Raw genomic sequence first — 26,212 nt, 5'->3', positions numbered from 1 at the left:
TCAGGGTATGAGCCCTACTCAAAACAAGAAGCCATCAGGGACATCCATTCAAGCAGATACGTTTCATTAGAAGTCTGGGGCAAGCGGGGAGGTTGTCTAACTTAGTTCCAGTATGTACTCAAAATTGTAAGAAACAAAACTGTTCCTCATCCTGCTTCAACAGACATTTGTCCAGAGCATTAGATCAGGACTTGGACTTACCACAATAGGAACAAGAAGTTTGAAGATGATACAAAGGTCTCTATGCAGCTGAGAAGTCCAGTTGTCATGTCTGAGGAGGGTCTAATGGTGGTTACAATACAGATCCAAGTTGTGGAGCCCCAAACTGTCAAAGATAAACAAAGTTGGGCACTAGTTAAAGTGGCAAGGGCTGATTTTAATTAGAAGTATACCACTGCAATAGTGATAAGAGTCCAGTGTGATTTGAGTTCAACTTGTATTTACTCAGAAGTGAATGGTCTTTTTAAAGGAGAATGAGGTAGAAGGGAGGGTTTGAGCAGGGTCTCAGTAGAGTCATGGAAGTGAAAAATTACAAACAGTGGGAGGATGATTCAGTCCATATGGAACCTATCTGGGTTTGTTAACAAGCACTTATCAAACTTAGGCTCCTACCTTCCCACATAGACTGGAAAACCAGGACCCTTATCATCAGGAGTTGGCTGCAACAAACAGAAAATGCTTTTGGCTGAGTTTTCTCAGGCACTTTAATGACAGTGTGGGGGTGGGGTCAAGTGTGGGGAAGGAAGAGGGAGTCTAGGGTCATCCTCGGGATGCAGCTTGAGGTTTCAGAAGCTATATCAGCTTTCGTCCAAGTCTGTAGGCCAAGTTTGTTATACTCAGCTACATACAATTTATCCTTGACATATGAAGTATTAATAATATACCAATATTTAGGTTTGGCTATTACTACTTCAGCCCTGCAAGGAGCAGATGAAGATAATGTAGCAAGAAAATTCTGTTCTGTGAGACAATGGAGAAAATCACGAGGTTTGTGTTGGAAAATCAAAGAGCTTCTAAGAGAAAAGATGCACAGAGGATATATGCTCCAGTGAGAAATGGCCTCAAAGAGGCGCCCCCACTGCCAAGCTGTGGTACCTCAGCGCCCCCTGCCGGCGTCAATTGTGCCGCTCCCGTCGAGTTTCTTCTGTGCTCAGCGGCGGAGGACCCTTTCCCATAGCATTGTTAAGTCCACTCTTGGCCTCCCATCTGTGGACGCCAGAGGGCGCTGTGACCCAGCCCCTTTGAATATTCTACTCAACATTCAATATCCACCCTATGCACACATGCAAAATGGCGAAGAAACAGGAGCCTGCACTCAGATGGGGGAGAGTTGTGAGGTATGGAGAAAGGGATGTAAACAGGGACATTCAGGATCCCTGCCGTCCACTAGCCTGGAAATTCTCTTTGCCCCCTCCAGCGTGGCTCCTCTCCTGGTGCAGAACCACTCCTGGTAATGTCCAGGGACCTGTCCACTGGATTGGAGCCATCCTCACTTGTTTTCACTGTCTTCCTGTCTTCCTGTCTTCCTGACAGACCTCGTGGGCAGGGCATAACGTCTCAAGGAACAAGACCCAGGCGTTAGAAATTCCCCGACACCACATGCATTCCTCTGTGGGCTGCCCCTGCAATACTTCCTGACTTTCCTCTCCCACTGGCTAGTCCCACCATGCTCTTCCCTTAATGCTTCTGATATCCTTACAAATTACTGTTCCCAAAGGTCCTTCGAAACCACTGGCCTCTTCATATACCCTTGCCTGTGATGAGGACATGCTTTTACTTCTCTTTGCCCTCCCCATTTTGCATAACTGGCTGTTCCCCATACTTCAACACTTCCTCAAATATGGTCCTCCAAGTGGTCTTCCTTGTGCATCCCATTGTAAGTCTGATTCCTCACATCTGAGTTCCCAAGTGCAGCTCTCCACCCACAGTTTAGTTTCCTGTTAAGTTTTGGGAATTCCCACTGGACCAAAATCTCAGAGAATATGGAAACTTCATCTATGTTAATCCCCCATGAGGCCCCTCACATGTATTGGACACAGAGTAACAGAGAAGATTTCCTTTAATTGTAGTTTAAAATCAAATAAGTCTATTTCAATCTTTCACATCCTTGACCTCTAGTGTTTCTAGACTATAGAATTTTGCAACTATAAACAGGATTTGAATCTGAAGATGCTTCATCAGGTAGATAGCACCACAGGATGAGGCCTTGCTTTTTGGCTGAGATTGCTTCTTCACAAATCACCACTATATTAATAAATCACCATGATATGCATTTGTTCTTCTCACCTCTTTTGCAACCATTCTTTCTTTCTGGTTAGGGAGTCTCACCTTGCTGGATCCGAGTTAACTATGCATTCACCAAGAATCATCTTGGTAATTAGTGCTCCTTTTATAAACTACTTAAAACATCAATTTTCAGTTTCATCAATTTTAACATGCACATTTTATTACATTTTTCATCCTGGGTAGAGAAAAAAAAACTTCTTATAATTAATATAACTTCATAGAGAGCACATCGTCATTGCATATACACATATAAACTTAGTCTGAAAATCCTTACATTGATATTTTCTAGTTAGATCACCAGCATGAAGTTCTGCAGAACTGGTGCCAGTGTCTTGGAGGAAAGTCTCAGGGACAAAAAAGTGTATTCTATTAAGAAGCATTACATCACAATCTATATTAACAACACTTTTAGAGATATTACATTAAACATTATGAACATTGATGACTCTGAGTCTAAACCTGATTCTGAAGAATTGGATGCAGACTGTTCATATACTTTTGAGAATCTAGTTAATTTGTTTCTTTTTTAATGTATATGAGGGCTATATGTATATAGTTTTCAAAGAGATTTTTTATATGTACAAAATAAGGATTATGACCATTATTATATAATACACTGAACATTTTTTCTTTAATATACATCTTAAATTAATGATTTGTTGAGAGGATGACATATTCTGAGTCCCACTCACTTGCACTCAAAGGGAAATCTTGCAATATCTAACTCTTATACTCCTATTTGTATTACAACTGCCAGGTTTTTAATCTGTCTCATTTTGTGGATTTTATTTGAATTATTCCTTCAAGTAAATACTATTAATGAAAGCCTAAAACTTGGTTTACAGAAGTCTTTAATATAGGTTTGCAGAAGAAATGAACCAGAAAATTGTTGGGAAATAAATTTTTAACAGATGAAAGATTCTAAGGGGATTCCACCTGAAAATTTGGAATATATTAGCATGGTTTGGGCAACTGAGTATTCAACCTACCAGAAAGAACATGGCTACTGAAGTGCTCTATGAAATAAGATTTGAGATGCAAAGGGTAGGCTCCTAAAAATTATAAGTACTGAAAAAAAATTAATTCCCAAGGAAAATTGTTTAACATATAAATACCCATTTTGACTAGATTGAGTGAAGTAGGAACACATCATTCCTGGTGATAACAATGCTACTTCTCATAACTTACACAAATAAATTATACAAAGATAAGAATATAATTTTAATCCTATAATTGTTCTTTTAGCTTTTTATGAAGAAGTGAAATAGATAATTATTTAAGTAATTCTTCAAATATAATATGTTCTTGCACCATAAATGTGGTGATAAAGATTATCATAAAGCCTGAATTGACAGATTATTGAGTTTGAGCAACATCATCAGCTCTGTTCACATTTTAACAAAATTTTGTTGCATAATCTAATCATACCTATATATACATATACATATTTGATGCCAAAAGTATTCCAGATTCTTTGTAGGAATGGTGATAAAACTGTGATCAAAAGAGAAGAATTACCTGCACTGTACTCTATTATAATACATGTTCAGTGTCTACTGTTTTTTCCAGATACTTGTGTATATTATGAAATCTTCCTCTCTTTGGTTTTATAGTGTCCCCCAAAAAAGGCATCTATTCAGAGATAAGTCAGACAGAGAATGACAAATACTGCATGATATCTCTTGTATATGGAACTTAAAAAAGCCAAACTCATAGAAACAGTGAGTACATATGGTTTCACTCTTACGTGGATCCTGAGAAACTTAACAGAAACCCATGGGGGAGGGGAAGGAAAAAAAAAAAAAAGAGGTTAGAGTGGAAGAGAGCCAAAGCATAAGAGACTCTTAAAAACTGAAAACAAACTGAGGGTTGATGGGGGGTGGGAGGGAGAGGAAGGTGGGTGATGGGTATTGAGGAGGGCATCTTTTGGGATGAGCACTGGGTGTTGTATGGAAACCAATTTGACAATAAAGTTCAAATATTGAGAAAAAAAAACAAACAGTGAGTACAATGGTGGTAATGAGGGGCTGCGGTGTAGGGGAAATAAGGGAGATGCTGGCCAAAGGGTACAAACTTGCAGTAAGAAGATGAATGAGTTCTGAGGATACAAGGTACAACATAATAATTACAGTTAATCATATTGTATTATATACTTATAATACTAAGTACCATATATATATATAATTTATTTTATGTAATGAGAACATTAAAGATCTAGTTCTTTGCAAATAGATCTTAAATCTTATTACATAAAATAAAAGATAATTATGTTATGTGATGGAAGTGTTAGCTGATGTTATGGTAATGATCCTATTACAATAATACTTGTATCAAATTAACATGTGTATACCTTAAAATTATCCAATGTTATATCTCAAAAAATTAAGATTCATTTTGAACCTCCTTAAAAAAAACATTTGGATATAAGCTTGCAAGAATGCCCTTGTGCCTCTTAACAGCACAGTGAGATCAGACACCAAGCTTCAGGCATATCCTTCATGGTTCCTGGCACCTACCAGGATGCTAAACTGACCTGCAGGAGTTTTCATAATCTGTTGTGTTTGTCCTCTTCCAATTTACCTAAGGATACACTCAGAGTTCTGTGGCCTATTTTAACCTACCTATTACAATCCTCTTCCCAATGGAATGGAGCATGGACTTTTAACAGAGATACACTTTTGTTTTTTTCAATTCAAGGTCATGGGTGACAATATTGTTCTAGCTACCAACATGTTGAATCTTTGTCCTTGCAAAGCCCAGATATCACATTTTTTTTCTTAGAGGATTCTGTCCTTCCAGCAATTACTGTATGGGGCATTCTTTTCTAATTTTAGATCTACAAAAGGACATTTTTGCTGATGGTTTTAATGATAGCCCAGACAGAATCTATTATGTGGACTGACACTCAGGGACAGAACCAAAGTTAGAATCAACATAAGACCTCAGTTGTGCTCATGTAATGCATTGCTATAGGATGGGAAGAACATACAGGGAACAAAGGAGAAAGCAAGACAGGTAAAGGACTTTTAAAGAATTAGTAACCATGTCAAGTGGTTTGTGATGAAAATGATAGTTAATGATTAAAAGTAAGTTTAATAATTTTTTATTGTGCTACTTAATATCTCAGTCCTGCTACTAAGGCAAGGTTCCAGGAAAATCTCAGTTTGTTCTTCTCTAATATGTAGAAAATAAACATACCATTGAGATTCGTTGGAAGATGTAAACAAGCAATGCATGTGAGAAATAAGACCATTGTTAATATTCACTGAGTTCATTGCAGATATCCTACCCTGTTCAAAGCTGTTCTCATAACCCGCGTCACAGCACAGGTAATGTGTGCCATGGCTTTAACTAAACATCAAGTATGTTTCTCCTAAACCCATACACAGAAGCCACAATTCAATGGGCAGCAATGGAAATGAAGCAGGGACAATTCTTACCTGGATAAGTATCCCATATGATTGCCTTCTGTCTGGGCATTTGAGCAGAATCCTGATGTCCTTCCTCAAAGCATACTGGAGTATTGGAGGAAACAGTAGAAAGTTACCAATTAAGAATGTAAATATAGAAATCAGATGAATGCTGGGTCCATGAGGATATTCTTTTTTTTTTAATTTTTTTAACGTTTATTTATTTTTGAGACAGAGAGAGACAGAGCATGAGTGGGGGAGGGTCAGAGAAAGGGAGGGAGACACAGAATCTGAAACAGGCTCCAGGCTCTGCACTGTCAGCACAGAGCCCGACGGGGGGCTCAAACTCATGGACCCTGAGATCATGACCTGAGCTGAAGTCGGACGCTTAACCGACTGAGCCACCCAGGTGCCCCAGGATATTCTTAAACTTTACAAGAGATCTGGCTCACATGTTCTAGGATTTTGCCATGCACATGAAAAATAAACTAATTGCTTCTGTATGTAACTGTAATAATGTATTGTTTTATACCTTCATACTTAAAATATAGCTGTGTAACACCTGGGCAGCATTCTAAAAACAAAATCTACAAGAAGCAACATTAGAGTATTTTCCCCAACATTGTCTTCTCTGCTCAGCTCTGTTCCTCTGTTCTCTCCTGTTCTCCTGTGGTTTAGGTGGGGACTAGCATAATTTTGCAGATGAGAAAGATTTAGGTAAAAACAGAGTAATGAAATGGTCAAAATAGTAAATTATTCAAAGTTATAAATGGGGTTATATCTTATAAATATCAAAATGTTTCTGAGCCCATTTAGAAAAATGAGTAAAACAATCATGCCATCTTATGACATGAGAAGATTTTAAAAGCAATTTTGGCAATATCCAGCAATATTTTAAATGAACACCTTCTGGCCCTAAGAATCTGCTACAAAAAATGTATACATATTAACATATATGTTTATTTTATGTTTGAGTATGTTTGTTTCAACATTGTTTCTTGTATCAAACAATGATAATAATAACAGACAAAAATTCCCTAAATATTGAAATATCAAGAAAAAATGGTAAACTTCAAAATCACTGTGGCCCATCACTACAATGAAATACTATAAAAACTTTTATTACAGTTGTATAGTGTACATCTGTCAATGTATGTATGGGTAAAGCAAACATGGTATGTATGTGTACAATGGAATATTATTTAGTGACAATAAGAAGGAAATTTTGCCATTTGCAACAATTTGGATAAAACATGAGATCATTATGCTAAGTGAAATAAGTCAGAAAAAGACAAACACTGTGTGATATCCCTTGTATATAGATTCCAAAAGGTGAACTCATAGAAACAGAGAGCAGAATGGTTCTTACTTGTAAGTTGCTTAAGATCTTTTGTTCTCAACCACAAAAAAATGGTAATTATGTGATATGACTGATTATTAGCTAATGTAATGATAATAATCATTTTGAAATATTTAAGTGTATTAAATAAACATGTTTATACCTTAAACTTATATAATGTTATATGCCAATTATTCAATAATACTAGAAAATTTTGAATTATTAAAAAATGCATGCTTGGTAAAATATTAAGAGTAGACAACGATATGATCTTTTGGTGATAATTTCTCTCACTTTTACTCAAATTTAATGTAATATGTTTGCATTCAAAATATTTACTTGGGGCATGCAGCTGGCTCAGTCGTTAGCGCATGCAACTCGATGTCAGGGTCATGAATTCAAGTCCCACACTGGGTGTAGAGCTTACTTAAAATTAATAATAATAATAATAATAATAATAATAATTAGTTAAAATCTCAATATAATGTGGCTGATAAAAAAAAGACTTGTTTTACAAAATAAAAAGTCAGAAATAATGGTTCTGGAAAAAACAATAAACTTTTATATTTAACATTTAAGCATTCATTACACGGAAGAACATAAAAAATTCAAATTCAGTTACCAGGACCCCAAAAATCTGGAGAAATAATACACAAAGTCTATGAAGAGACAATTAGAATATGAATTCAGGGGTACCTTTATGGCCTAACTCTCAGAGCTTTCCAGGGAGGCTTAAGTGGGTGAAGAGAAGGTTGTCAACTGAAAACCTGTGGCCACTTTTGATGGGAAGGAAGTGTTGGCTTGCTTTCTAATTTTCCTTTGCTTACATGGCCTCTGTCCTTGAACCCCAGGCTTTATTTCAGCACCTTTTCAGACCTAAGTCTTGACAATTGTATATACAGCATTCCTAAGACTGATACTCCCAATAAAGTTGATGAATAGTTAATAAATTCAGCACTCATGAATATGGCATACAGTGATCTCAGAAACTAGATGTAATTTATGTAATAGTTAATATTTCCACAGTACTTCAAATTTTTTCATGTTTAGGCTTATGTTGTGGCACTACGACTTTTGTTTTGTTTTGTTGTTTGTTTTTTGTTTTGTTTTGTTTTTGCCTCCTTCTACTAGACCTGTGTCTTAGCTCAGGCTAGTATATCAAAATGCACAGACTGGATTATTTAAACAACAGACTTTTTTTTCTCATGCTTTTGGAGGCTGGTATGCCCAAGATCAAGGCACCAGCAGTGAGTTGTATACAGCCTACTGACTTGTAGACAGCTGCCTTCTTATTGTGTGCCCATACTGAATACACATATGTTAATCCTATCGGTGAGGGGGGGGCCTCATCCTCAAGATCTACTCTAAACCCAATTATCTCCAAAAGTACCATTTCATTGAGGAGTAAGTCTTCAACATATGAGGGGGGGGGGGCACAAACATTCAGTCCATAACATTCTTTACTGTTACTTTTTATACTGCATAATATCTATGGCAATGGAAATCACTTCTCTATCCGTCAGAATTACCACTGGTTGCTGTATCTGGAGCAACAGGATCTTCATCTATTCAGAACATTTGTGTATCCTCCGTGCACAGTGGAGTAGATGCCATGTGGGTGGCCCAATATTCCATTTTGTAAAAGTGACTGAAATGCTGCATCAATCTCTCTATGCTTATTTAAATAACCCACACAAGTACAAAAATTATAATTTGGTCTTTTTTATTTCAAAATTCTTTAGTAGCATTCTGATACGTAGACATAAAGTTGACATGAGTCCTGTCTACTGATTTATCCCCATCTCTGCTCATTCTACTCATAAATCCATGAATATGGCACATGATTTCTTTGCAATTTACTAAATATACTGCATTGTTACATTAGTTACATGAACCTCTATGTGGGTGATCAAGGAATTTTGAGGAAATCACAATTATTTTGCTTGTATGAACCTTCAAAATTAAGTATTTAGTGATAACTAGTTTTATCACATTGTCCAGGATGTGTGTGTGTGTGTGTGTGTGTGTGTGTGTGTTTCTTTCTTAGATCACTCATCACTGTAGATAGAAAAATACCAGGTCAGGGTAAAATAAACAACTAATATTTATGGATCTTGTATTTTCATTCTAATCATGGTTACTTATTTAGAGTTTTCTTGGGCCTCCTAGTTATTGGACTTAACATGAAGAAGAAATTAAACACTTCTCTCCAACTGTTTTTTCCTGGTTACATTGTTGGTGAAATATTTTAGGACTCAGAGATTTTTGAAGTTCAGAGGTTTATAGTGTTTTGTTTTGTTTTAACATGAAGTAAAGACCATTACAAAGCATGACTTGAACTAACCACAAATTTATGCAATAGCCAGAATCCAGCACAGTGATACATACCAGATGAATCCTAGGAAATCCAGTTCTTCCTTGTGAGTAAGGACTCTGGATTGTAGTTGTAAAGAAGACCTCATGTCTAAGCCCTGATCTCTAGATCATGCTTAGTAACTATATATACTTAGTCACTTAGTAACACACACACACACACACACACACACACACACACACACACACACAGACGTGTGTGTGTAAAACCATACATTACTACATAATTGTTTTTATATATATTTAAATATTTATCCACTGATTTGTCTTCAATTGATTGATTCAGTGATAAAATCTTCCATGAGGAAGAGGTAAGGACAGCTTTGTGACTCCAAGAAATACAATACACCCATCATACTAATGGGTCTAAAGAAACTGAACAGATATGAAGAGTTTATCCATCACCATGATAAAGAGGGTTGTCTTTGCATTTAGAAAGATAGGTTTTGAATTATATCCTTAATGTCTTCACATTAATGGGTAATGGGTAAAATAATACTTTAATGGGTAAAATAATAGTTTATGATGAAATTGTGTGTGTGTGTGTGTGTGTGTGTGTGTGTATGTGTGTGTGTGGTCAAAGGAAAGAAAGACCTAAAATAGAGTTCTGACACATACGATACCATTGGAATTTTATCTATAATGATTGTGTCTAACAATTATTATGATCAATGTGCACTCACATACACGCAAACACACACAAGTATACACACACACACACACACACTCATAAATCCACCCTCAAATAATCCACATAAGTATTATAAGTAGAAGAACTGATTCATGAATTCAGCAAAGTTGCAGGATATAAAATCAATGCACAGAAATCGGTTGCATTCCTATACACCAACAATGAAGAAACAGAAAGAGAAATCAAGGAATTGATCCCATTTACAGTGGCACCAAAATCCATAAAATACCTAGGAATAAACCCAACCAAAGATGTAAAATATCTGTATGCTGAAAACTATGGAAAGCTTATGAAGGAAACTGAAGAAGACACAAAGAAATGGAAAAATATTCCATGTTCCTGGATAGGAAGAACAAATAGTGTTAAAATGTCAATACTACCCAAAGCAATCTCCATATTCAATGCAATCCCTACCAAAATAATACCAGCTTTCTTCACAGAGCTAGAACAAACAATCCTAAAATTTGTATGGAACCAGAAAAGAGCCCAAATGGCCAAAGCAATCTTGAAAAAGAAAACCAAAGCAGGAGGCATCACAATCCCAGACTTCAAGCTACACTACAAAGCTGTAATCATCAAGACAGTATGGTACTTACTGGCAGAAGAACAGACACTCAGAACAATGAAACAGAATAGAGAACCCAGAAATGGACCCACAAACATATGGCCAACTAATCTTTGACAAAGCAGGAAAGAATATCCAATGGAATAAAGACAGTCTCTTAAGTAAGTGGTGCTGGGAAAACTGGACAGCGACATGCAGAAGAATGAATCAGGACCACTTTCTTACACCATACATAAAAATACACTCAAAACAGATGAAAGACCTCAATGTAAGACAGGAAGCCATCAAAATCCTTGAGGAGAAAGCAGGCAAAAACCTCTTCAATCTTGGCCACAGGAACTTCAACACATCTCCAGAGGCAAGGGAAACAAAAGCAAAACTGAACTACTGGGACCTCATCAAAATAAAAAGCTTCTGCACAGTGAACGAAGCAATCAGCAAAACTAAAAGACTGACAGAACGGGAGAAGATATTTGCATTCTCCCAACTGACAGAACAGGAGAAGATATTTGCAAACGACATATCAGATAAAGGGTTAGTATCCAAAATCTATTAAGAACTTATCAAACTCAACACCCAAAAAACAAATAATCCAGTGAAGAAATGGGCAAAAGACATGAATCGACATTTCTCCAAAGAAGACATCCAGATGGCCAACTGACACATGAAAAAATGCTCAACATCACTCATCATCAGGGAAATACAAATCAAAATCACAATGAGATACCACCTCACACCTGTCAGAATGGCTAACATTAACAACTCAGGCAATGACAGATGTTGGTGAGGATGCGGAGAAAGAGGATCTCTTTTGCATTGTTGGTGGCAATGCAAGCTGGTGCAGCGACTCTGGAAAATAGTATGGAGGTTCCTCAAAAAATAAAAAAATAAAAATAGAACTACCCTATAACCCAGCAATTGCACTACTAGGTACTTATCCAAGGGATACAGGTGTGCTGTTTCGAAGGGACACATGCACCCCCATGTTTATAGCAGCACTATCAACAATAGCCAAAGTATGGAAAGAGCCCAAATGTCCATCGATGGATGAATGGATAAAGAAGATATGGTGTAGGGTGGCTGGGTGGCTCAGTCGGTTGAGCTGCCGACTTTGGCTCAGGTCATGATCTCATGGTCTGTGAGTTCGAGCCCTGCATCAGGCTCTGTGCTGACAGCTCAGAGACTGAAGCCTGCTTTGGATTCTGTGTCTCCCTCTCTCTCTGACCCTCCCCCATTCATGCTCTGTCTCTCTCTGTCTCAAAAATAAATAAACATTAAACAAATTTAAAAAAAGAAGATATGATGTATATATACAATGGAGTATTACTCAGCAATCAAAAAGAATGAAATCTTGTCATTTGCAACTACATGGATGGAACTGGAGGGTATTATGCTAAGTGAAATTAGTCAGTCAGAGAAAGACAAATATCATATGACTTCACTCATATCAGGACTTTAAGAGACAAAACAGATGAACATAAGGGAAGGGAAACAAAAACAATATAAAAACAGGTTGGGGGACAAAACATAAGAGACTCATAAATATGGAGAACAAACAGGGTTGCTGGAGGGGGGGGTGGGAGGGGGTATGGGCTAAATGGGTAAGGGGCATTAAGGAATCTACCCCTGAAATCATTGTTGCAGTATATGCTAATTTGGATGTAAATTTAAAAAAATAAAATTAAAAAATATTATAAGCAGAGTACATCCTTAGGAAAGAAATACATGAAGATTTTGATAGTGGTCACCAGTGAAAGGTGATATCAGAAGATATCTAGGATATATGCAGATTGCTAATGTCTACATTTGAGACTTCTACACTTAAGATAAAATTAAAAAAATCAATGAAGTGAAAGATATATATATATGCATAAGTTGTAAGTATTAGAAAGGATATCTAAAAATTATAATTGTTATTCTATGTTTTTTCTGATTATATTCTGCTTGCTTATTCTGGTTTTTATAAACTTTGGAGCACTGATTAGAGAGAAGAAAAATTAAGTTTTTGAAAACAAAATAGTAATTATAATCACAATAATAGTCAAATTCATAGGGTGTCAATGAAAAGGCTTCAGGAACACCTTAGTGAGGAGACTATTAGCTTAATAGTATGGGGATCCTGTAGTAGAGACAACTCTAAAGGCAAATGGAAGGTTAGAACATAATTGTTACTGTCAATTTGGGGTGAGGGGAGAGAAATAAAGGGCAAGGAGCATATAAAAAGGGGTATGACAAGAATATGTTTGGCAATTGGCTGAACAGTGTAGACATAACCTATTCTGGCACAAATATATGTTCAGGAAGTTCTGAATTTTATTTTATTCTTTTTATTTTTTTTAAGTAAACTCTACCCCCAATGTGGGCTCAAACTCACTGCCATGAGATCAAGTGTCACATGTTCTACCGACTGAGCCAGCCAGGTGACCCAAGTTCTGAATTTTATATTTAGCTCCATGAAAGTTGACTTTAAAGTGTAAAGGGCCCATTTTGTAGTTGTTGGTAGATCAAACAACACATTTTAAAATTAGAATAAATAACATCATATCATGTAAAATTCATGAAATTTAAAATATAATGAGACTCAGAGCAAAGTTTCCCACTCATCTTGATATCCTCTAGATATATTGCTGTGGAAAAATTTTAAAATATTAACACAAGAAACATTACTAAAATCTGTATTTCATACTAGAAGTAGCATTCTCATTCATATAAAAAAGTGATAGCCTATATATCATTATAATTGATAATTGAAAATTTTCTAAGAATACAAATATATCAAAACAGAATTGAAAGACATAGATACTAAAATGAAGAACTTGGTTTTAACATGATATTTTATAAATATAAATATGAATTTGTGAACATAAATTAAACATTTTTTGGTCAAAATTTAAAAACAAAGGTGGAATAGACTGCATTCAAGGTTCCTTTCCAAGTAAGAGGGAGCAAGCACACTCCACTCTGTTTCTTCCACTGAATATAACTATAAATGTTGAATAAAATATATGGAACAGCTATTTAAACACTGAAAATAAACATTAGCGGGAATCAAGGAAGGACAATGGATTGTGAAGTAGTACTAAATTGGTGTTTTCTTACTCTTTTCTTTCCTTTCCTTTCTTTATTCTTTCTTTTCTTTTCTTTTCTTTTCTTTTCTTTTCTTTTCTTTTCTTTTTCTTTTTTCTCTTTTCTCTTCTCTTTTCTTTCTTTCTTTCTTTCTTTCTTTCTTTCTTTCTTTCTTTCTTTCTTTTTCTTTCTTTTTTTCCCACTGTGTATTTCCTGGCCTGAGATACACATGTATCTCCCAGCTTGTATTTAACACATACAGAAACCCAAAAATGAGCACGGTGGTGCAGATAGAATGCTTCAGAGCCCTCTTATTCTAATTTGAGAATTGCAAAGGGAACTGCTAATGCTAAGAGCAGAATTTGTCTTCCCTTCCCCCCTTTCTTTTCTCCAATCTCTCCGTCCCAAGCCCTGAGGTCACTCTGTTGTCATGGTGACAGTGGCAGCTAAGGGAGCTGACAAGAAGAAAAAAGTAAGAGTAAGGGAACTTTCCTTGCTGCTAGAAGTTGTAGTTCTAAAAGCCAACACTTATTATTTTTATGTTTTCTATGTCTTCTGACCACTTCATCCCAAACATGGTCAAAATCATGGACTGAGAACTGAAAAGGACCAATGGAAGCAGAAAGTATTGGGAGTTTGTGGAGAGAAAGGAGCTTGAGAAAGGGATTCTTTGAAGTAGTACAAGAATTCACAGGCTCACCAGCCTCCTCTGTCTTAGTGTGGATTTCTTCCTAATTAACATACCAAAGACTGAACAGCCTAGGCTCTAAACTGAACTCTGGGTGGGGTAAAGAATAGATAGTGAATATTTTGGCTTCATGAGTCATATTGTTTCTCTCAAAACTACTGAATTTTGCCATTGCAGCATGAAAACAGCTATACACAATTAAATTTGCATACCTCTTACATTAAAATTCTATTTACAAAAACAGGTTTGAGGCAGAATTAACCTTTCAGGCTATAAGTCAACAGAAATATGTGATACTGTGATTTACAGGAGTTAATAAAATGGTCTCAGCATGTAAAATAATAATCTTGTATTGTTATTCCAACAATTGCTGCTTCAATGTTGTGAATGCATTTTACCTTTGTTTTCTCATCTATATAATGGTTAAATTCATAGAACAAACTCCATGTACCTTTTATGAGCTTTAATTTCAGAAAAAATACACAGCACCAAATAACTTTTCAATAAGTATTTGTTTAAATCAATATTATCTTTATATATTGTGTATAATCTATTTAAACACATACAAAGAAACAAATGTAGTGAGACACATTAATGTATTTTATAAATATAAGTTTAAAAAGGCACCAAAGTATTAATGGTGGCAATGTACTGCAATGATTAATTTTTGGATCAGTGGTATAAGGCGGAAATTCCTTAACTGTAAAAAATTACAGTGTTTTCTTTTTCCATTTTGTTTCTTCTTTGTTACTGACAAGGATTCTTTGCTTGGCCAAACTTCAGTCAGTGTCCTGAACCTTCTCCTGGTCCTATCTATGCTCTTCCTTGTAAAAGCTAGTTTTAGCAAGTACTCCACTAAGATACTTTAACAAGAAACTCCCACCCTAAATATTTGAAGATCTTGAACATCCTTAATCAGTTTCCTTATCCTCCACTATCCCCCAGTTCATATCTGTTGAACCTGGCCTTTCTTCAGCAAGGATCCTGTTAGGTTGATTGAGCCAGAACTCTGAAATTTTACCTGACTCCTACCCTAGATTTTGTCTGTATATTCCCACTTGCCCATCCTATATTCAATAGTTGAGCCTAACTTCTTTCTCCTACTATAAAATCCCATTGCAGTGATCCCCATACCTGTCATAATGGCCCCAAATAAAACCTAACATCACTTTTAACTAGTTTCATTGAATATTTTTCTTTAATATTATAATCAGCATGTATTCCCATTTCAAACAAAAACAATAGGGTAGTCAATATGACAAAGTAAGTATACAAGACTATAGAACAATAATAGAATCAACTAATGAATTATAGCAGACCATAGTGTCTTTATGTTGGGATTCCCTCCATTTCCCTTACCTTCTCTAATATTGCTTAAATATTTCAACTTAATGCAAAAAATACAGGTAAAATCAAAATAATTTACAACAAAAATAAAACATGACTTTTGAGTTGTATAAACTACAATGTCGTTTACCATAAGCAAGGTGCTGATTAAGCTACAGTCAGAAACCACCTTCATTGGTCAGTTTATACATTTGTAAATAAATCTTTGCTGGAATGGAGTCATGTCCATTCATTTATATATGGTCTATTGTTGCTTTCATGTTACATGGCAGAGATAAATAACTGTCACAGAGACCATAGTGGACCTTCCAAGCTTAAAATGCTTAATATCTGGCCCTTTACAGAAAACAAAAACAATGCTGACCTCTGAATTAGAGTTTGGGGAATATTTTCTATGAAACAGAAAGAATGAAAGAAAGGGAGAGAGAGAAAGAGGAAGGAAGGAAGGAAGGAAGGAAGGAAGGAAGGAAGGAAGGGAGGAAGGAAAGAAGGGAGGGAGGGAGGGAGGAAAACCGAACCAGAACTGGGAGGATAGTAGAGGGGAAGCAGAGGCAGTATCAGAACAATTTGGGGATTGAATGATCAGTTCTAAGAAGTCCGCTAGGACAATGGAGTAAGAGAAGTCAGGACATATAGAAAACCAAGATTCAGTAGGTATTTTAAAAGTCGTAAAACTTTTTTCAACTTTGCGCCATAATTGTTTAAGAATCTTAAAAAAAATAAAATGTGAATATTGAGACTTTGGGAAAGTTTAACTTTGAAGCCCCTAAAGTCTTCGTATATTAAAGATATTTAATTGGTGTAGAAAGAAAAAAACAATTAGAGAAGCAATACAGAATCTAAAGGAAAACATGGAAATGATTAAAATAGTATACCATAAAAAACACTCAAGATCAGTATTTTTAAAAAATATTTAGACTTTGCAGATGGATGCAATAAATGAAATGTAAAGAAAGGGTATAAAATTATGGCTTTAGTAATGCTATATAACTGTACAGAAAAAAAAAAAAAAAGGAAGAGAATGCTGTGGAAACATCAGTTTGTACTTTTCTCAGGGGCGGGAACAAATAACCCGAAGTTAATATAAAGTTAAAGATCAAGACCCGAAACCATGATAAGAAGTCTGGGAGAATTTTTTTTTTTTTTGGGGGGGGGGATACTTAAATAATTTGTTAAAGTCTTTACAGTGCAGATGACAGGAAATTCGCGGAGGGTGACAGGAAATTCGCGGAGGGTGACAGAAAGAGGAACGCACATAGCGCAGAGCACGGAAATGAAAACCGGACGGTAAGGAGTGACGCACCTGATAACGCCCCGCCTATGCGCCGGGGAACTTACAGGATCGGCCTTTGCAGTCGCCGGAAAAGCACGTGACCTTCCCACAGCGCACTGCGAGAGCCAGCCGGCCGCACTGTACAATGGCGCATTTCCTGCCGGCTGAAGCCCTGCTAGGAGGCGGCGAAGGCTGCCTGTGCTGTACGAGTCGGAACCCTGGGGTGTTAAGAGTACAAGGCTCCGCCCGGGGAGCCTCAAACAAACACGCCAGGCCTATCAGATTGGAAAAATGGTTTAAAGAATAATAACGTATAAAGGCCTCAACCTAAAATTATGCTCATGAACTATAATGTAACTAAAGAGGAAAATGGTGTTTGTAAATACACATACATATTTCCAAGGATTTAGTGTGACACCGTGAGAAGTCAACTGAATTAGTTTTATACCAAACATGAAATATATATATATATATATATATATATATATATATCTCCATGGTAATCCACTCCTTTAATCCATGTTTGTAAATGAAATCAATCTAATAGAATTCACATCAGTCTTTTAACCCTTATGTTACTTGTAAAATGTAAAGTGGATATGGGCCAGTCTTCTCTATATCTTTATCGAGAATAATCATAAAATCACATTATTTTCCCCCTGCAACAATTACTCATTATGTTTCACTTTTCAAATAATATTTAAAAATCCTGCTCAAATGAACACAGGCATTTCTGGTTCCTGGGTCGGGTCACCCCCCCCCCCCCCCCCCCCCCCGCACCCCCGCCACTCCCCTCCGCAGCCACCTATTTGCTGTTGGCCTCCCATTTCTGTTGATGCTAGATGGCGCTATGAGCCCAGGGGTCCTGATTCCAAAATCAGTGTAGCACGTACTTCTGAAACATGAGAAGTTTAGTTTAAGGCTTGAAAGTAACCTGTGTTTGGAGCTGAATTGCCTGCTTACAGGAGGGGCGTTCATGGTCTGACTTGGCATCTTTCACATGGAGGTCTAACTCAATCAAGAGAAGGCTGTACCCTGCAAACACTAAATTTTTTTGTGGCTATTTTTCCAGGACCTTAGGCTCATTTTTTTTCACCCCATGCTTTTCCGTTGCCTAGTCTGTCTCTAAACCCCATAAATTTTGTTATTCAAATTTACAAGTCTCCCAAATTCTCATTTTACAGTTACACCAGCTGTGTTTCTAGTAAGTAGACCCCACAGTAGTCTGATAAAATGTTAAAAACTATAAATCCAAGTTCAGTAACAGAGAATACATTCCTTCAAAAATCTACCACAGGCATATGTTTCCAGCTTTCTTCAAATTCCTGAAAATGCTACTTTCCATGTTATTTCTCACATCTTTTGTCCTTTATACCTGAATACAATTTCGTTATTGGCTTCTCTAGCTCTAATTTACATGGGCTTCTAACGCTTTATGTATTCAAGCATAGAATGTTTTCTCCAACAAATCTTCAATGACCATTTAAATTCAGGTTTCATTCCAGTACATATTGTGGATTGCAGCAGAGTAATGCACATTCCCTCCTCCAGCATATTTAATCTTATTTCCATTGCCTATTTGAATCTCCACTTGCCTTATGTCTCAAGTAAAAAGGGAAACATTACATTAATGTTTCATTTCTCCATTCTTAATATATAGCAAAATACATGTGACATGGTTATCACTTAATTTCTTTGGTTTTCAAAATTGAATGGTTCAAAATCAGTTGCTTTCATATTTTCCAACAATGAATAAATGGATATTTGGGGGCTCCCTAAATGGATATTGAAGTTAAAATTATATTTTACAGTAGTATAAAATATAATAAATTAGAACTTAGGGATAAATCTGACACAATGTGTGCAAAATTTGTACTATGAATATTAGATAAGATTAATAAAAAATATTGAAGTAAATGTAGAAATACCCCAATCTCATGTATTGGAAGGGTCAATATTTTAAGACATCAATTATTTCATATTTATCTAAATATTTCCACACAATCAACAATCAACATCTCATTATGAATTTTTGTAAAAACTGACAAGTGTATTCTAAAATTTACATAGGGGGTGCCTGGGGGGCTCAGTGGGTTGAGTGTCCGACTTCGGCTGGGGTTATATCATGGTTCCTGAGTTCGAGCCCTCTCTTGGGGCTCTGTGCTGACAGCTCAGAGCCTGGAGCCTGCTTCGGATTCTGTGTCTCCCTCTCTCTCTGCCCCATCCCCACTCATGCTCTGTCTCTCTCTGTCTTAAAAATAAGTTTAAAAAACATTAAAATTTACATAGGAAAGTAAAAGACTTAGAAAGCCAAATCAATTCAGAAAATGAAAAGCAATGTTAGAGGACTCACATGATTTATTTCAAGACTTAATATAAAGGAAAGTTGAGGTGATGATAGACATTTAAATAAATGAATATCATAGCATCCAGAAAAAAACCTACAGGCATATGGTCAGTAGGTCTTGATAAGTGAGCTAAAGGAAGTCAATGGAGAGAAATAATAGTATTTGCAACAAATGGTGCTAGCACATTTGAGCATCTGTATGCTGACAACAACAGCAACAAAATAAACCATCCAATTGCATTTTTCACTATATTAAAAATTAACTCAAAATGTTTCATAGATATAAATATAAAACCTTAATATATGTCTAAAAGAAAACATAGCAGGTAACCTTTGTGGTCTTGGGATGAGCAAAAATTTCATGGGTAGGAAATAAACATAAGTCACAAAAGAAAAATGGATAAATTGTACTTAATATTAAAAATAAGTTATATTCTATGAAAGACTCTGTTAACAAAATAACAAGAGATACGATAGACTTAGAGAAAATATTTTCAATATCTAACTGATACAAATCTTATATCAAGAATTTATATAAATATAATATATATTATATATATAATTTTAATAACAATAAAACAAGAAACAAAATTTTAAAGCAGGAAAATTGATACTTAAGCAAAAAAAAGTTGGCAAACAAGTGTATGAAAATATGCTTAACACCACTGTCATCAGAAAGATGAGAATTAAAACCACAATGAGATACCACTACCCATCCACTAGATGAACTTTAAAAAATTCAAAATATACTGCCAATACCAAATGCCAGGAAATATGTGAAGCAACTTTAATTCTCCTATTTTGCTGTTGGGAATGTAAAATGGTATAGCAGCTTTCTGAACCAATTTGGCAGTTTATGTAAAGTGAATAAAAATCAATTATATGATCCAGCAACCTTGCTATTAAGAATTTTCCTAAGATAAGCAAAACTATATGTTCATAAAATGCTGTATCTAAATTCTTTTTTTTAATATTTTAATGTTTATTTATTTTTTTGAGAGAAAGAGAGAGACAGAGTGCGAGTGATGGAGGGGAAGAGAGAGAAAGAGACACAGAATCCAAAGCAGGCTCTAGGCTCTGAGCTGTCAGCACAGATTCCGACATGGGGTTCAATCTCACCCACCATGAGATCATGACCTGAACTGAAGTTGGAGTCTTAACTGACTGAGCCACACAAGCACCCCTGCTGTATCTAAATTATTATAGAAAATGTATTTATAATAATCCAAACCTGGAAACAACCCAAATATCCAACAAGTTGTAAAAGAGATGAATAAATTCTAGTACACTTTTTCAGTAGATTACAAATCAATGTTGAAAAGGAACAAACCACATATACATGCAGCAGTATGAATGAATATCAAAAACATTATTCTAAGTGAGAAAAACTGGACAGAAAGCTTGCATACAGAATAATTTCATTTATATAACATTCTGAAAAAGACAAAACAATCAAGAGAAATATGAAAAATAATTGCTAAGGCTGTAAAGGGAGAGAATTGCAATAAAGAGACACAACAGAAGTTTTAAGGGTGAAGAAAAATGTTCTGTATCTTAATTATGGTGGTGGTTGCATGACTGTATGTATTTGTTAAAATGCATTGAACTATATACTGAAAAAAGATGAATTTCATCTTAATAAACCCAATTTAAGAATAAGTGGATTATTTATCAATCTCCTTACTTTTAGTCCTTGCTTATTTAAATTAGTAGCCTTATACATTTAAAAAAACATATATTACACATTTTGCATAGTAGAAATGTTCAACTTACATTTCCATGTAGAGATAAAATAGTAACAGTCCTACCTACATGTTCAGACTCATCTCTTGTCCCAATGCCATTCACAATTTTATGACTAGGTAATTATTTTTGCCTTATTAACTTTGGACATCTTTACATCTGGGTATCATTCCCTTATTTCTGTAGCCTTGAAATTTCTGTGCTTGCTACTGGCTGAATTATATCTTCCCCAAATTCATATTCTGGAAATCCCATCCCCCATACCTCAAAATGTGAATGTATTTGGAGATAAGGCCCTTAAATAGGTGATTAAGTTAAAATGAGGCCATTAGGGTGGATCCTAGCCCACTCCAGCTGGTATCCTTACAAGAAGAAAATAACTGAACACACAAAGAAATATCAGGGATGCTAACACTGAAAGAACACATGAGGATACACTGAGAAGGCAGTCATCTGCAAGCCAAAGGAGAGTCCACAGGGAAAAAAAAAACAAAACTTCCAATACCTTGATATTGTATTTATAGTCTCTACAGCTGTGAGAAAATAAACTAGTTTTGTTTAAGACACCCAGTATGTCTTGTGTATTGTAATGTATTGTGGAAGTTCTAGCAAACTAATGCAATGCTCTAATAACTAACTCAGTCATTATATCATTTTAGAAACTGACTCCCTGACTAGATGATTTTGAAAACTGAGTTATTAAGGATGCATTTTCTGTCTGAGCTATAAACCCAAGTCTTCATACATAAATCTATGTATTTCATCTATATATTAATTCAATATCTAGGTGTTTTCACCAGTGAGGTCAGAGAAAATATCCTAGTTCCTGGGGATACGTAATTGAATGGTAAAATAGAATAATTCGTCTCCAAAGGGCTTACAGTCTAATTCTTGTTTTCCAGGGGCTAACTATAAAAGTCATAAACATGATGGTCACATCTATTACTAATAGGATAAATGGAACTAAGCTTTCAAGAAGCTTCCCTGTGACCTCACAGTGTAGTCAATAACCAGAAACCATCCCCATTTTATCTGTTTTTACTTTCATTAACTTTTGAGTTTGTCTCATTATTCATCTATAACAAAAATCCCCATGTTCTGTTGCTGTTATGGTTGTTGTTTTTCACATAACTGCCATATATATACATTTTGTTTATCTATTTGTTTATGTTTTATATATTTTATTTATCTGTTTGTTTATCCATTCATTTGTGAGTGTATGTGTTTTGTAAATAGGTTCTACACCCAGCGCAGAGCCCAGTGCAGAGCCCAATGGAAGGCTTGAAATCACGACCCTGAGATCAAGACCTGAGCTGAGATCAAAAGTTGGACCCCGAGTCTAATGGGTGACCCAGGCACCACAATCTGTTCATCTGTTGATAAACACTTTGGTTGCTCCCAACTTTAGGCTATTGTGAATAATTCTGCAATGAAAATGGGTGCACAAATATTTCTTCAAGACCTGCTTTCAATTTTTTTAGAAACATACCTAAAATGTAATTGTGGGATGATATGATAATTCTGCTTTTAATTTTTTAAGGAACCACCATACTCTTTTTCGTAGTAGCTATACCATTTTACATTTCCATCAACAGTGAACAATGATTCTAATTTTCCACATCCTCACAAACACTTGTTTGTTTGGTTTTCTGTTTTGATGTCTATGTTTTTTTAGAAGCCATCCTAATGGGTGTAAGGGGGTATTTCATCATAGTTTTGATTTGCATTTCCCTAATGATTGTTGATACTGAGTAACTTTCCATGTATTCGCTGGTCATTTGCATATCATTTTTGGAGTAATATCTATTGAAAGTATTTACCCCCATTCCATAGATTGCCTTATCAGTCAATGGATTGTATCTTTGGATGCACAAAATTTGTTAATTTTAGTGTACTCCAATGTATCTATATTTACTTTTATTGCCTGTGCTTTTAATTTATATCCAAGAAATCACTGCCAAATTTAATGTCATCAAGCTGTCCCTATATGTGTTTTTTTCCAAAGACATTTACAGTTTTTAGACCTTATATTTAGGTTTTTGACCCATTTTGAGTTTTTTATACTTTATACTTTTTCATATATTTTTTGTATCCAGTTTTTCCAATACCATTTGTTGAAAAGACTGTCCTTCACTCCTTGAATGATCATGGAACCTTTGTCAAAATAATATGACCATGCATAAAAGGGTTTAATTCTGACCTCCCTATTCTGTTCCATTGTTCTATATGTCTGTCTGTATGCTAGTACCACACTATTTTAATTATTGTAGCTTTGCAATCACTTTTGAAATCAGGAGCTATGAAACCTTCAACTTTGTCCTTTTTCAGGATTTTTTTTTTCCTATTTTTTCCTATTTTATTTTTTAATGCTTATTTATTTTTACTATTTCATTTACTTATTATTACTTATTATTTTATTTACTGTTATTATTTTACTATTATTATTATTTTATTATTATTATTACTTTTTATTTACTATTTAATGGCGTCTTTTGAGACTCTATATGTATTTTGGGATGCATGGTTCTTTTTGATACTGGTAAAAATCATCCTTTTTTCAAATCTCTAGTCAGGTTTCTCTAAGCCCACATCTTGGCCTATAAAACTATAGACTCTCAGTATAAATGATTTTGTTCATCTTCCTACACATACATTAAAATTTTTAAAGATTATAAAAGTTTCTAACAGCTCAATACCTAGGATGACTTTTGCTGCCAAAATAATTTACCGTTTGTTCTAATCAACACCTGATGATAGATCCCTGATCTTTTTATTAGACACTTACAAAAAATACTTAAAATTTTGAGTTATTTTGAGTTATAAATAACTGACATATATATGTATGTATCTCTTTCAACTCAGAGGTTTCTTTCTCAAGTACCTGAAAATCATTAGTTTGAAATGAAATTAGGAAGGATAGGGCCTCTGTTGGGGTATAGAATCTTAACTTTAATAATTGTCAGCTAACAGACACAGCTGGCCTAATCATATTTATACTGACCAACTACATCATTTTTTACTTCCCAGACTCTACCAAGCCACTGTTCACTTCTCTCTTTTTCCCTTATTCTTTCTTTAAAATGCCAAGTCTTCTCTGTACAAACAGATGTTAGACCATCATTTCTATTGCAGTAGTGTACTATTGATTGAAATCTCTCCTTACCATGAAGTGGTGTCCAGCTTTGTTTAAATTTGACAATACTACTACGTTGTATTCGGGGAGGAGGGGTTGGTGCAAAGACACACTTGGATCTCATATTTTACTTTAAAAATCTTGGCATTTCAGTAAACACCATATGATAGGTTCTTTGATTTTGGAAGCTGACATTTGCTCTTATGGGCCATAGCTTGAGGCCATTCCCCATATAGAGGTTATTTTGAGAGTAGTATTGCCATCAGTCCAAAGAGGAATTACCAAGGCAGTTTCTCAGCATAGTGTTCAAATAAAGTGCTGCTAGAGGACAGGAGAATCAAGTTAATAGCTTTAGAGTAATAACCTCAGAGGGAGGCAGACAAGACATTTAAAATTCCAGATTTTTGCTACTTACGTGCTGTTGGAAGTGGGTTTTCATATTGAGGAGTAATATTTGTGGAATCTGGCTGCCTGTGCTGATTTCCCAATTCTGCCATTTTCTGTGTGACTTAGTGAAGTTTCTTAACCTGGATGTGCCTCATATTTCTCATCTGTAAAATAGCAATGAGAGTCTTGATAAGATATTTTGAAATTGAAAGGTGATAATACATTTGGATATTAACACTGTAGTTAATATATACTGGTATCTGTATTGTCAAACACAATTCTGAGAACTCTCCAAGAATGTTCTCACTGTGGGGATGTTGGGTACAAATACTAGGTATTAAAACAGGTTCTATCTCCTGGAAGTAACTGCAAATCACACTTTGGCAGTCAATTTTCTATGTGAGAAGTTACAAACCAAATTCCCCATCTGTCCACATTCCCATTGACTCTACATCCAGAATTAAACAGTAAGTTCTAGCCAATTTGGAGATTGGTAAAGGAGGTACATCCTTTGTTCTTTTTTTTTTTTTTTTTAAGCTTATTTATTTTGAAAGAGAGAGAGAGAGAGAGAGAGAGACGATGGGAGGGGCAGAAAGAGAGAGAGAAACTCAAGCAGACTCTGAGCCACCAGTGCAGAGCCTGATGAGGCATAAACTCATGAATCATGAGATCAAGACCTGAGTCAAAACTAAGAGTCAGACTCTTAACTGACTGAGCCACGCAGGCGCCCCAAGAAGGTACATCTTTTGTTCTTTTTTAAAAGCTTATTTATTTATTTTGAAACAGAGAGGAAGAAAGAGAGAGAGAGAGAACAGGGAAGGGGTAGAAAGAGAGAGAGAAACTCAAGCAGGCTCCAAGCCACCAGTGTGTAGGCTATGTGCCACTTGAAACTCATGAATCATGCGATCATGACCTGAGCCAAAACTAGGAGTGACTGAACCACTCCTTAACTAACTGAGCCACTCAGGTGCCCCAGGAAGATACATCCTTTGTTCTGTGTGGCTTTTTCTTTCTGCACTGCTGCTTACCAACTTAATAAACATATCTCCTCAAAAAATAACAATAACAAACATTTATTGATCACAGTTACATACTAGTTACAGTTATTAACGTACTTAACTCTCACATATCTCTAGGAGGTAATTGTTGTTATTGCCATAGAACATACAACAAAATCAGATATTGAACAACTGACTGGCAGTCTTTGATCTAATAAGTAGTAGAAACAGAAATGCCTCAGTCAATTCCCCATATTTCTGTTACCAGCTTTTTACAACTAGGCAAATTTTAGAATTATATAAAACTGAAAATAATACTTGGTATGTGGCACTACCTTCTGCCTATACTGGTCTAGAACATTCCTCAGATGCAGAAGAGGAAAATATGACAAGACACTACATATTGGTTCACTCAATATCTAGCTCAGTACATTTTATCAAACCATTATCCACATCTAGCGATAAGAAGAGATGATAATCATGCCAGTTACCTTGCAGATAGGGTTGCTATGTGAATCATTATCCACTGAGATATGGGTCACAGAACTATGGGAACTGTGCAGGAA

General features: G+C 35.6%; 1 long non-coding RNA gene across 1 annotated transcript; it reads right to left on the bottom strand.

Annotated features, from left to right (window-relative positions):
• Positions 1-91: 91 nt before the first annotated feature.
• Positions 92-26,212, bottom strand: LOC109258941 (uncharacterized). The gene is made up of 3 exons (XR_002076516.2): positions 26,138-26,212; positions 24,677-24,812; positions 92-325 (listed from the first exon to the last, which is right to left on the bottom strand). It is a non-coding gene; the product is annotated as an uncharacterized LOC109258941 (long non-coding RNA).

Source organism: Panthera pardus, unplaced genomic scaffold, assembly GCF_024362965.1.
Source record: "Panthera pardus isolate Hobbes unplaced genomic scaffold, ASM2436296v1 HiC_scaffold_24, whole genome shotgun sequence".
In the NCBI taxonomy this organism is placed as follows: Eukaryota; Metazoa; Chordata; class Mammalia; order Carnivora; family Felidae; genus Panthera; species Panthera pardus.
This window is presented reverse-complemented; position numbering and strand designations above follow the sequence as displayed.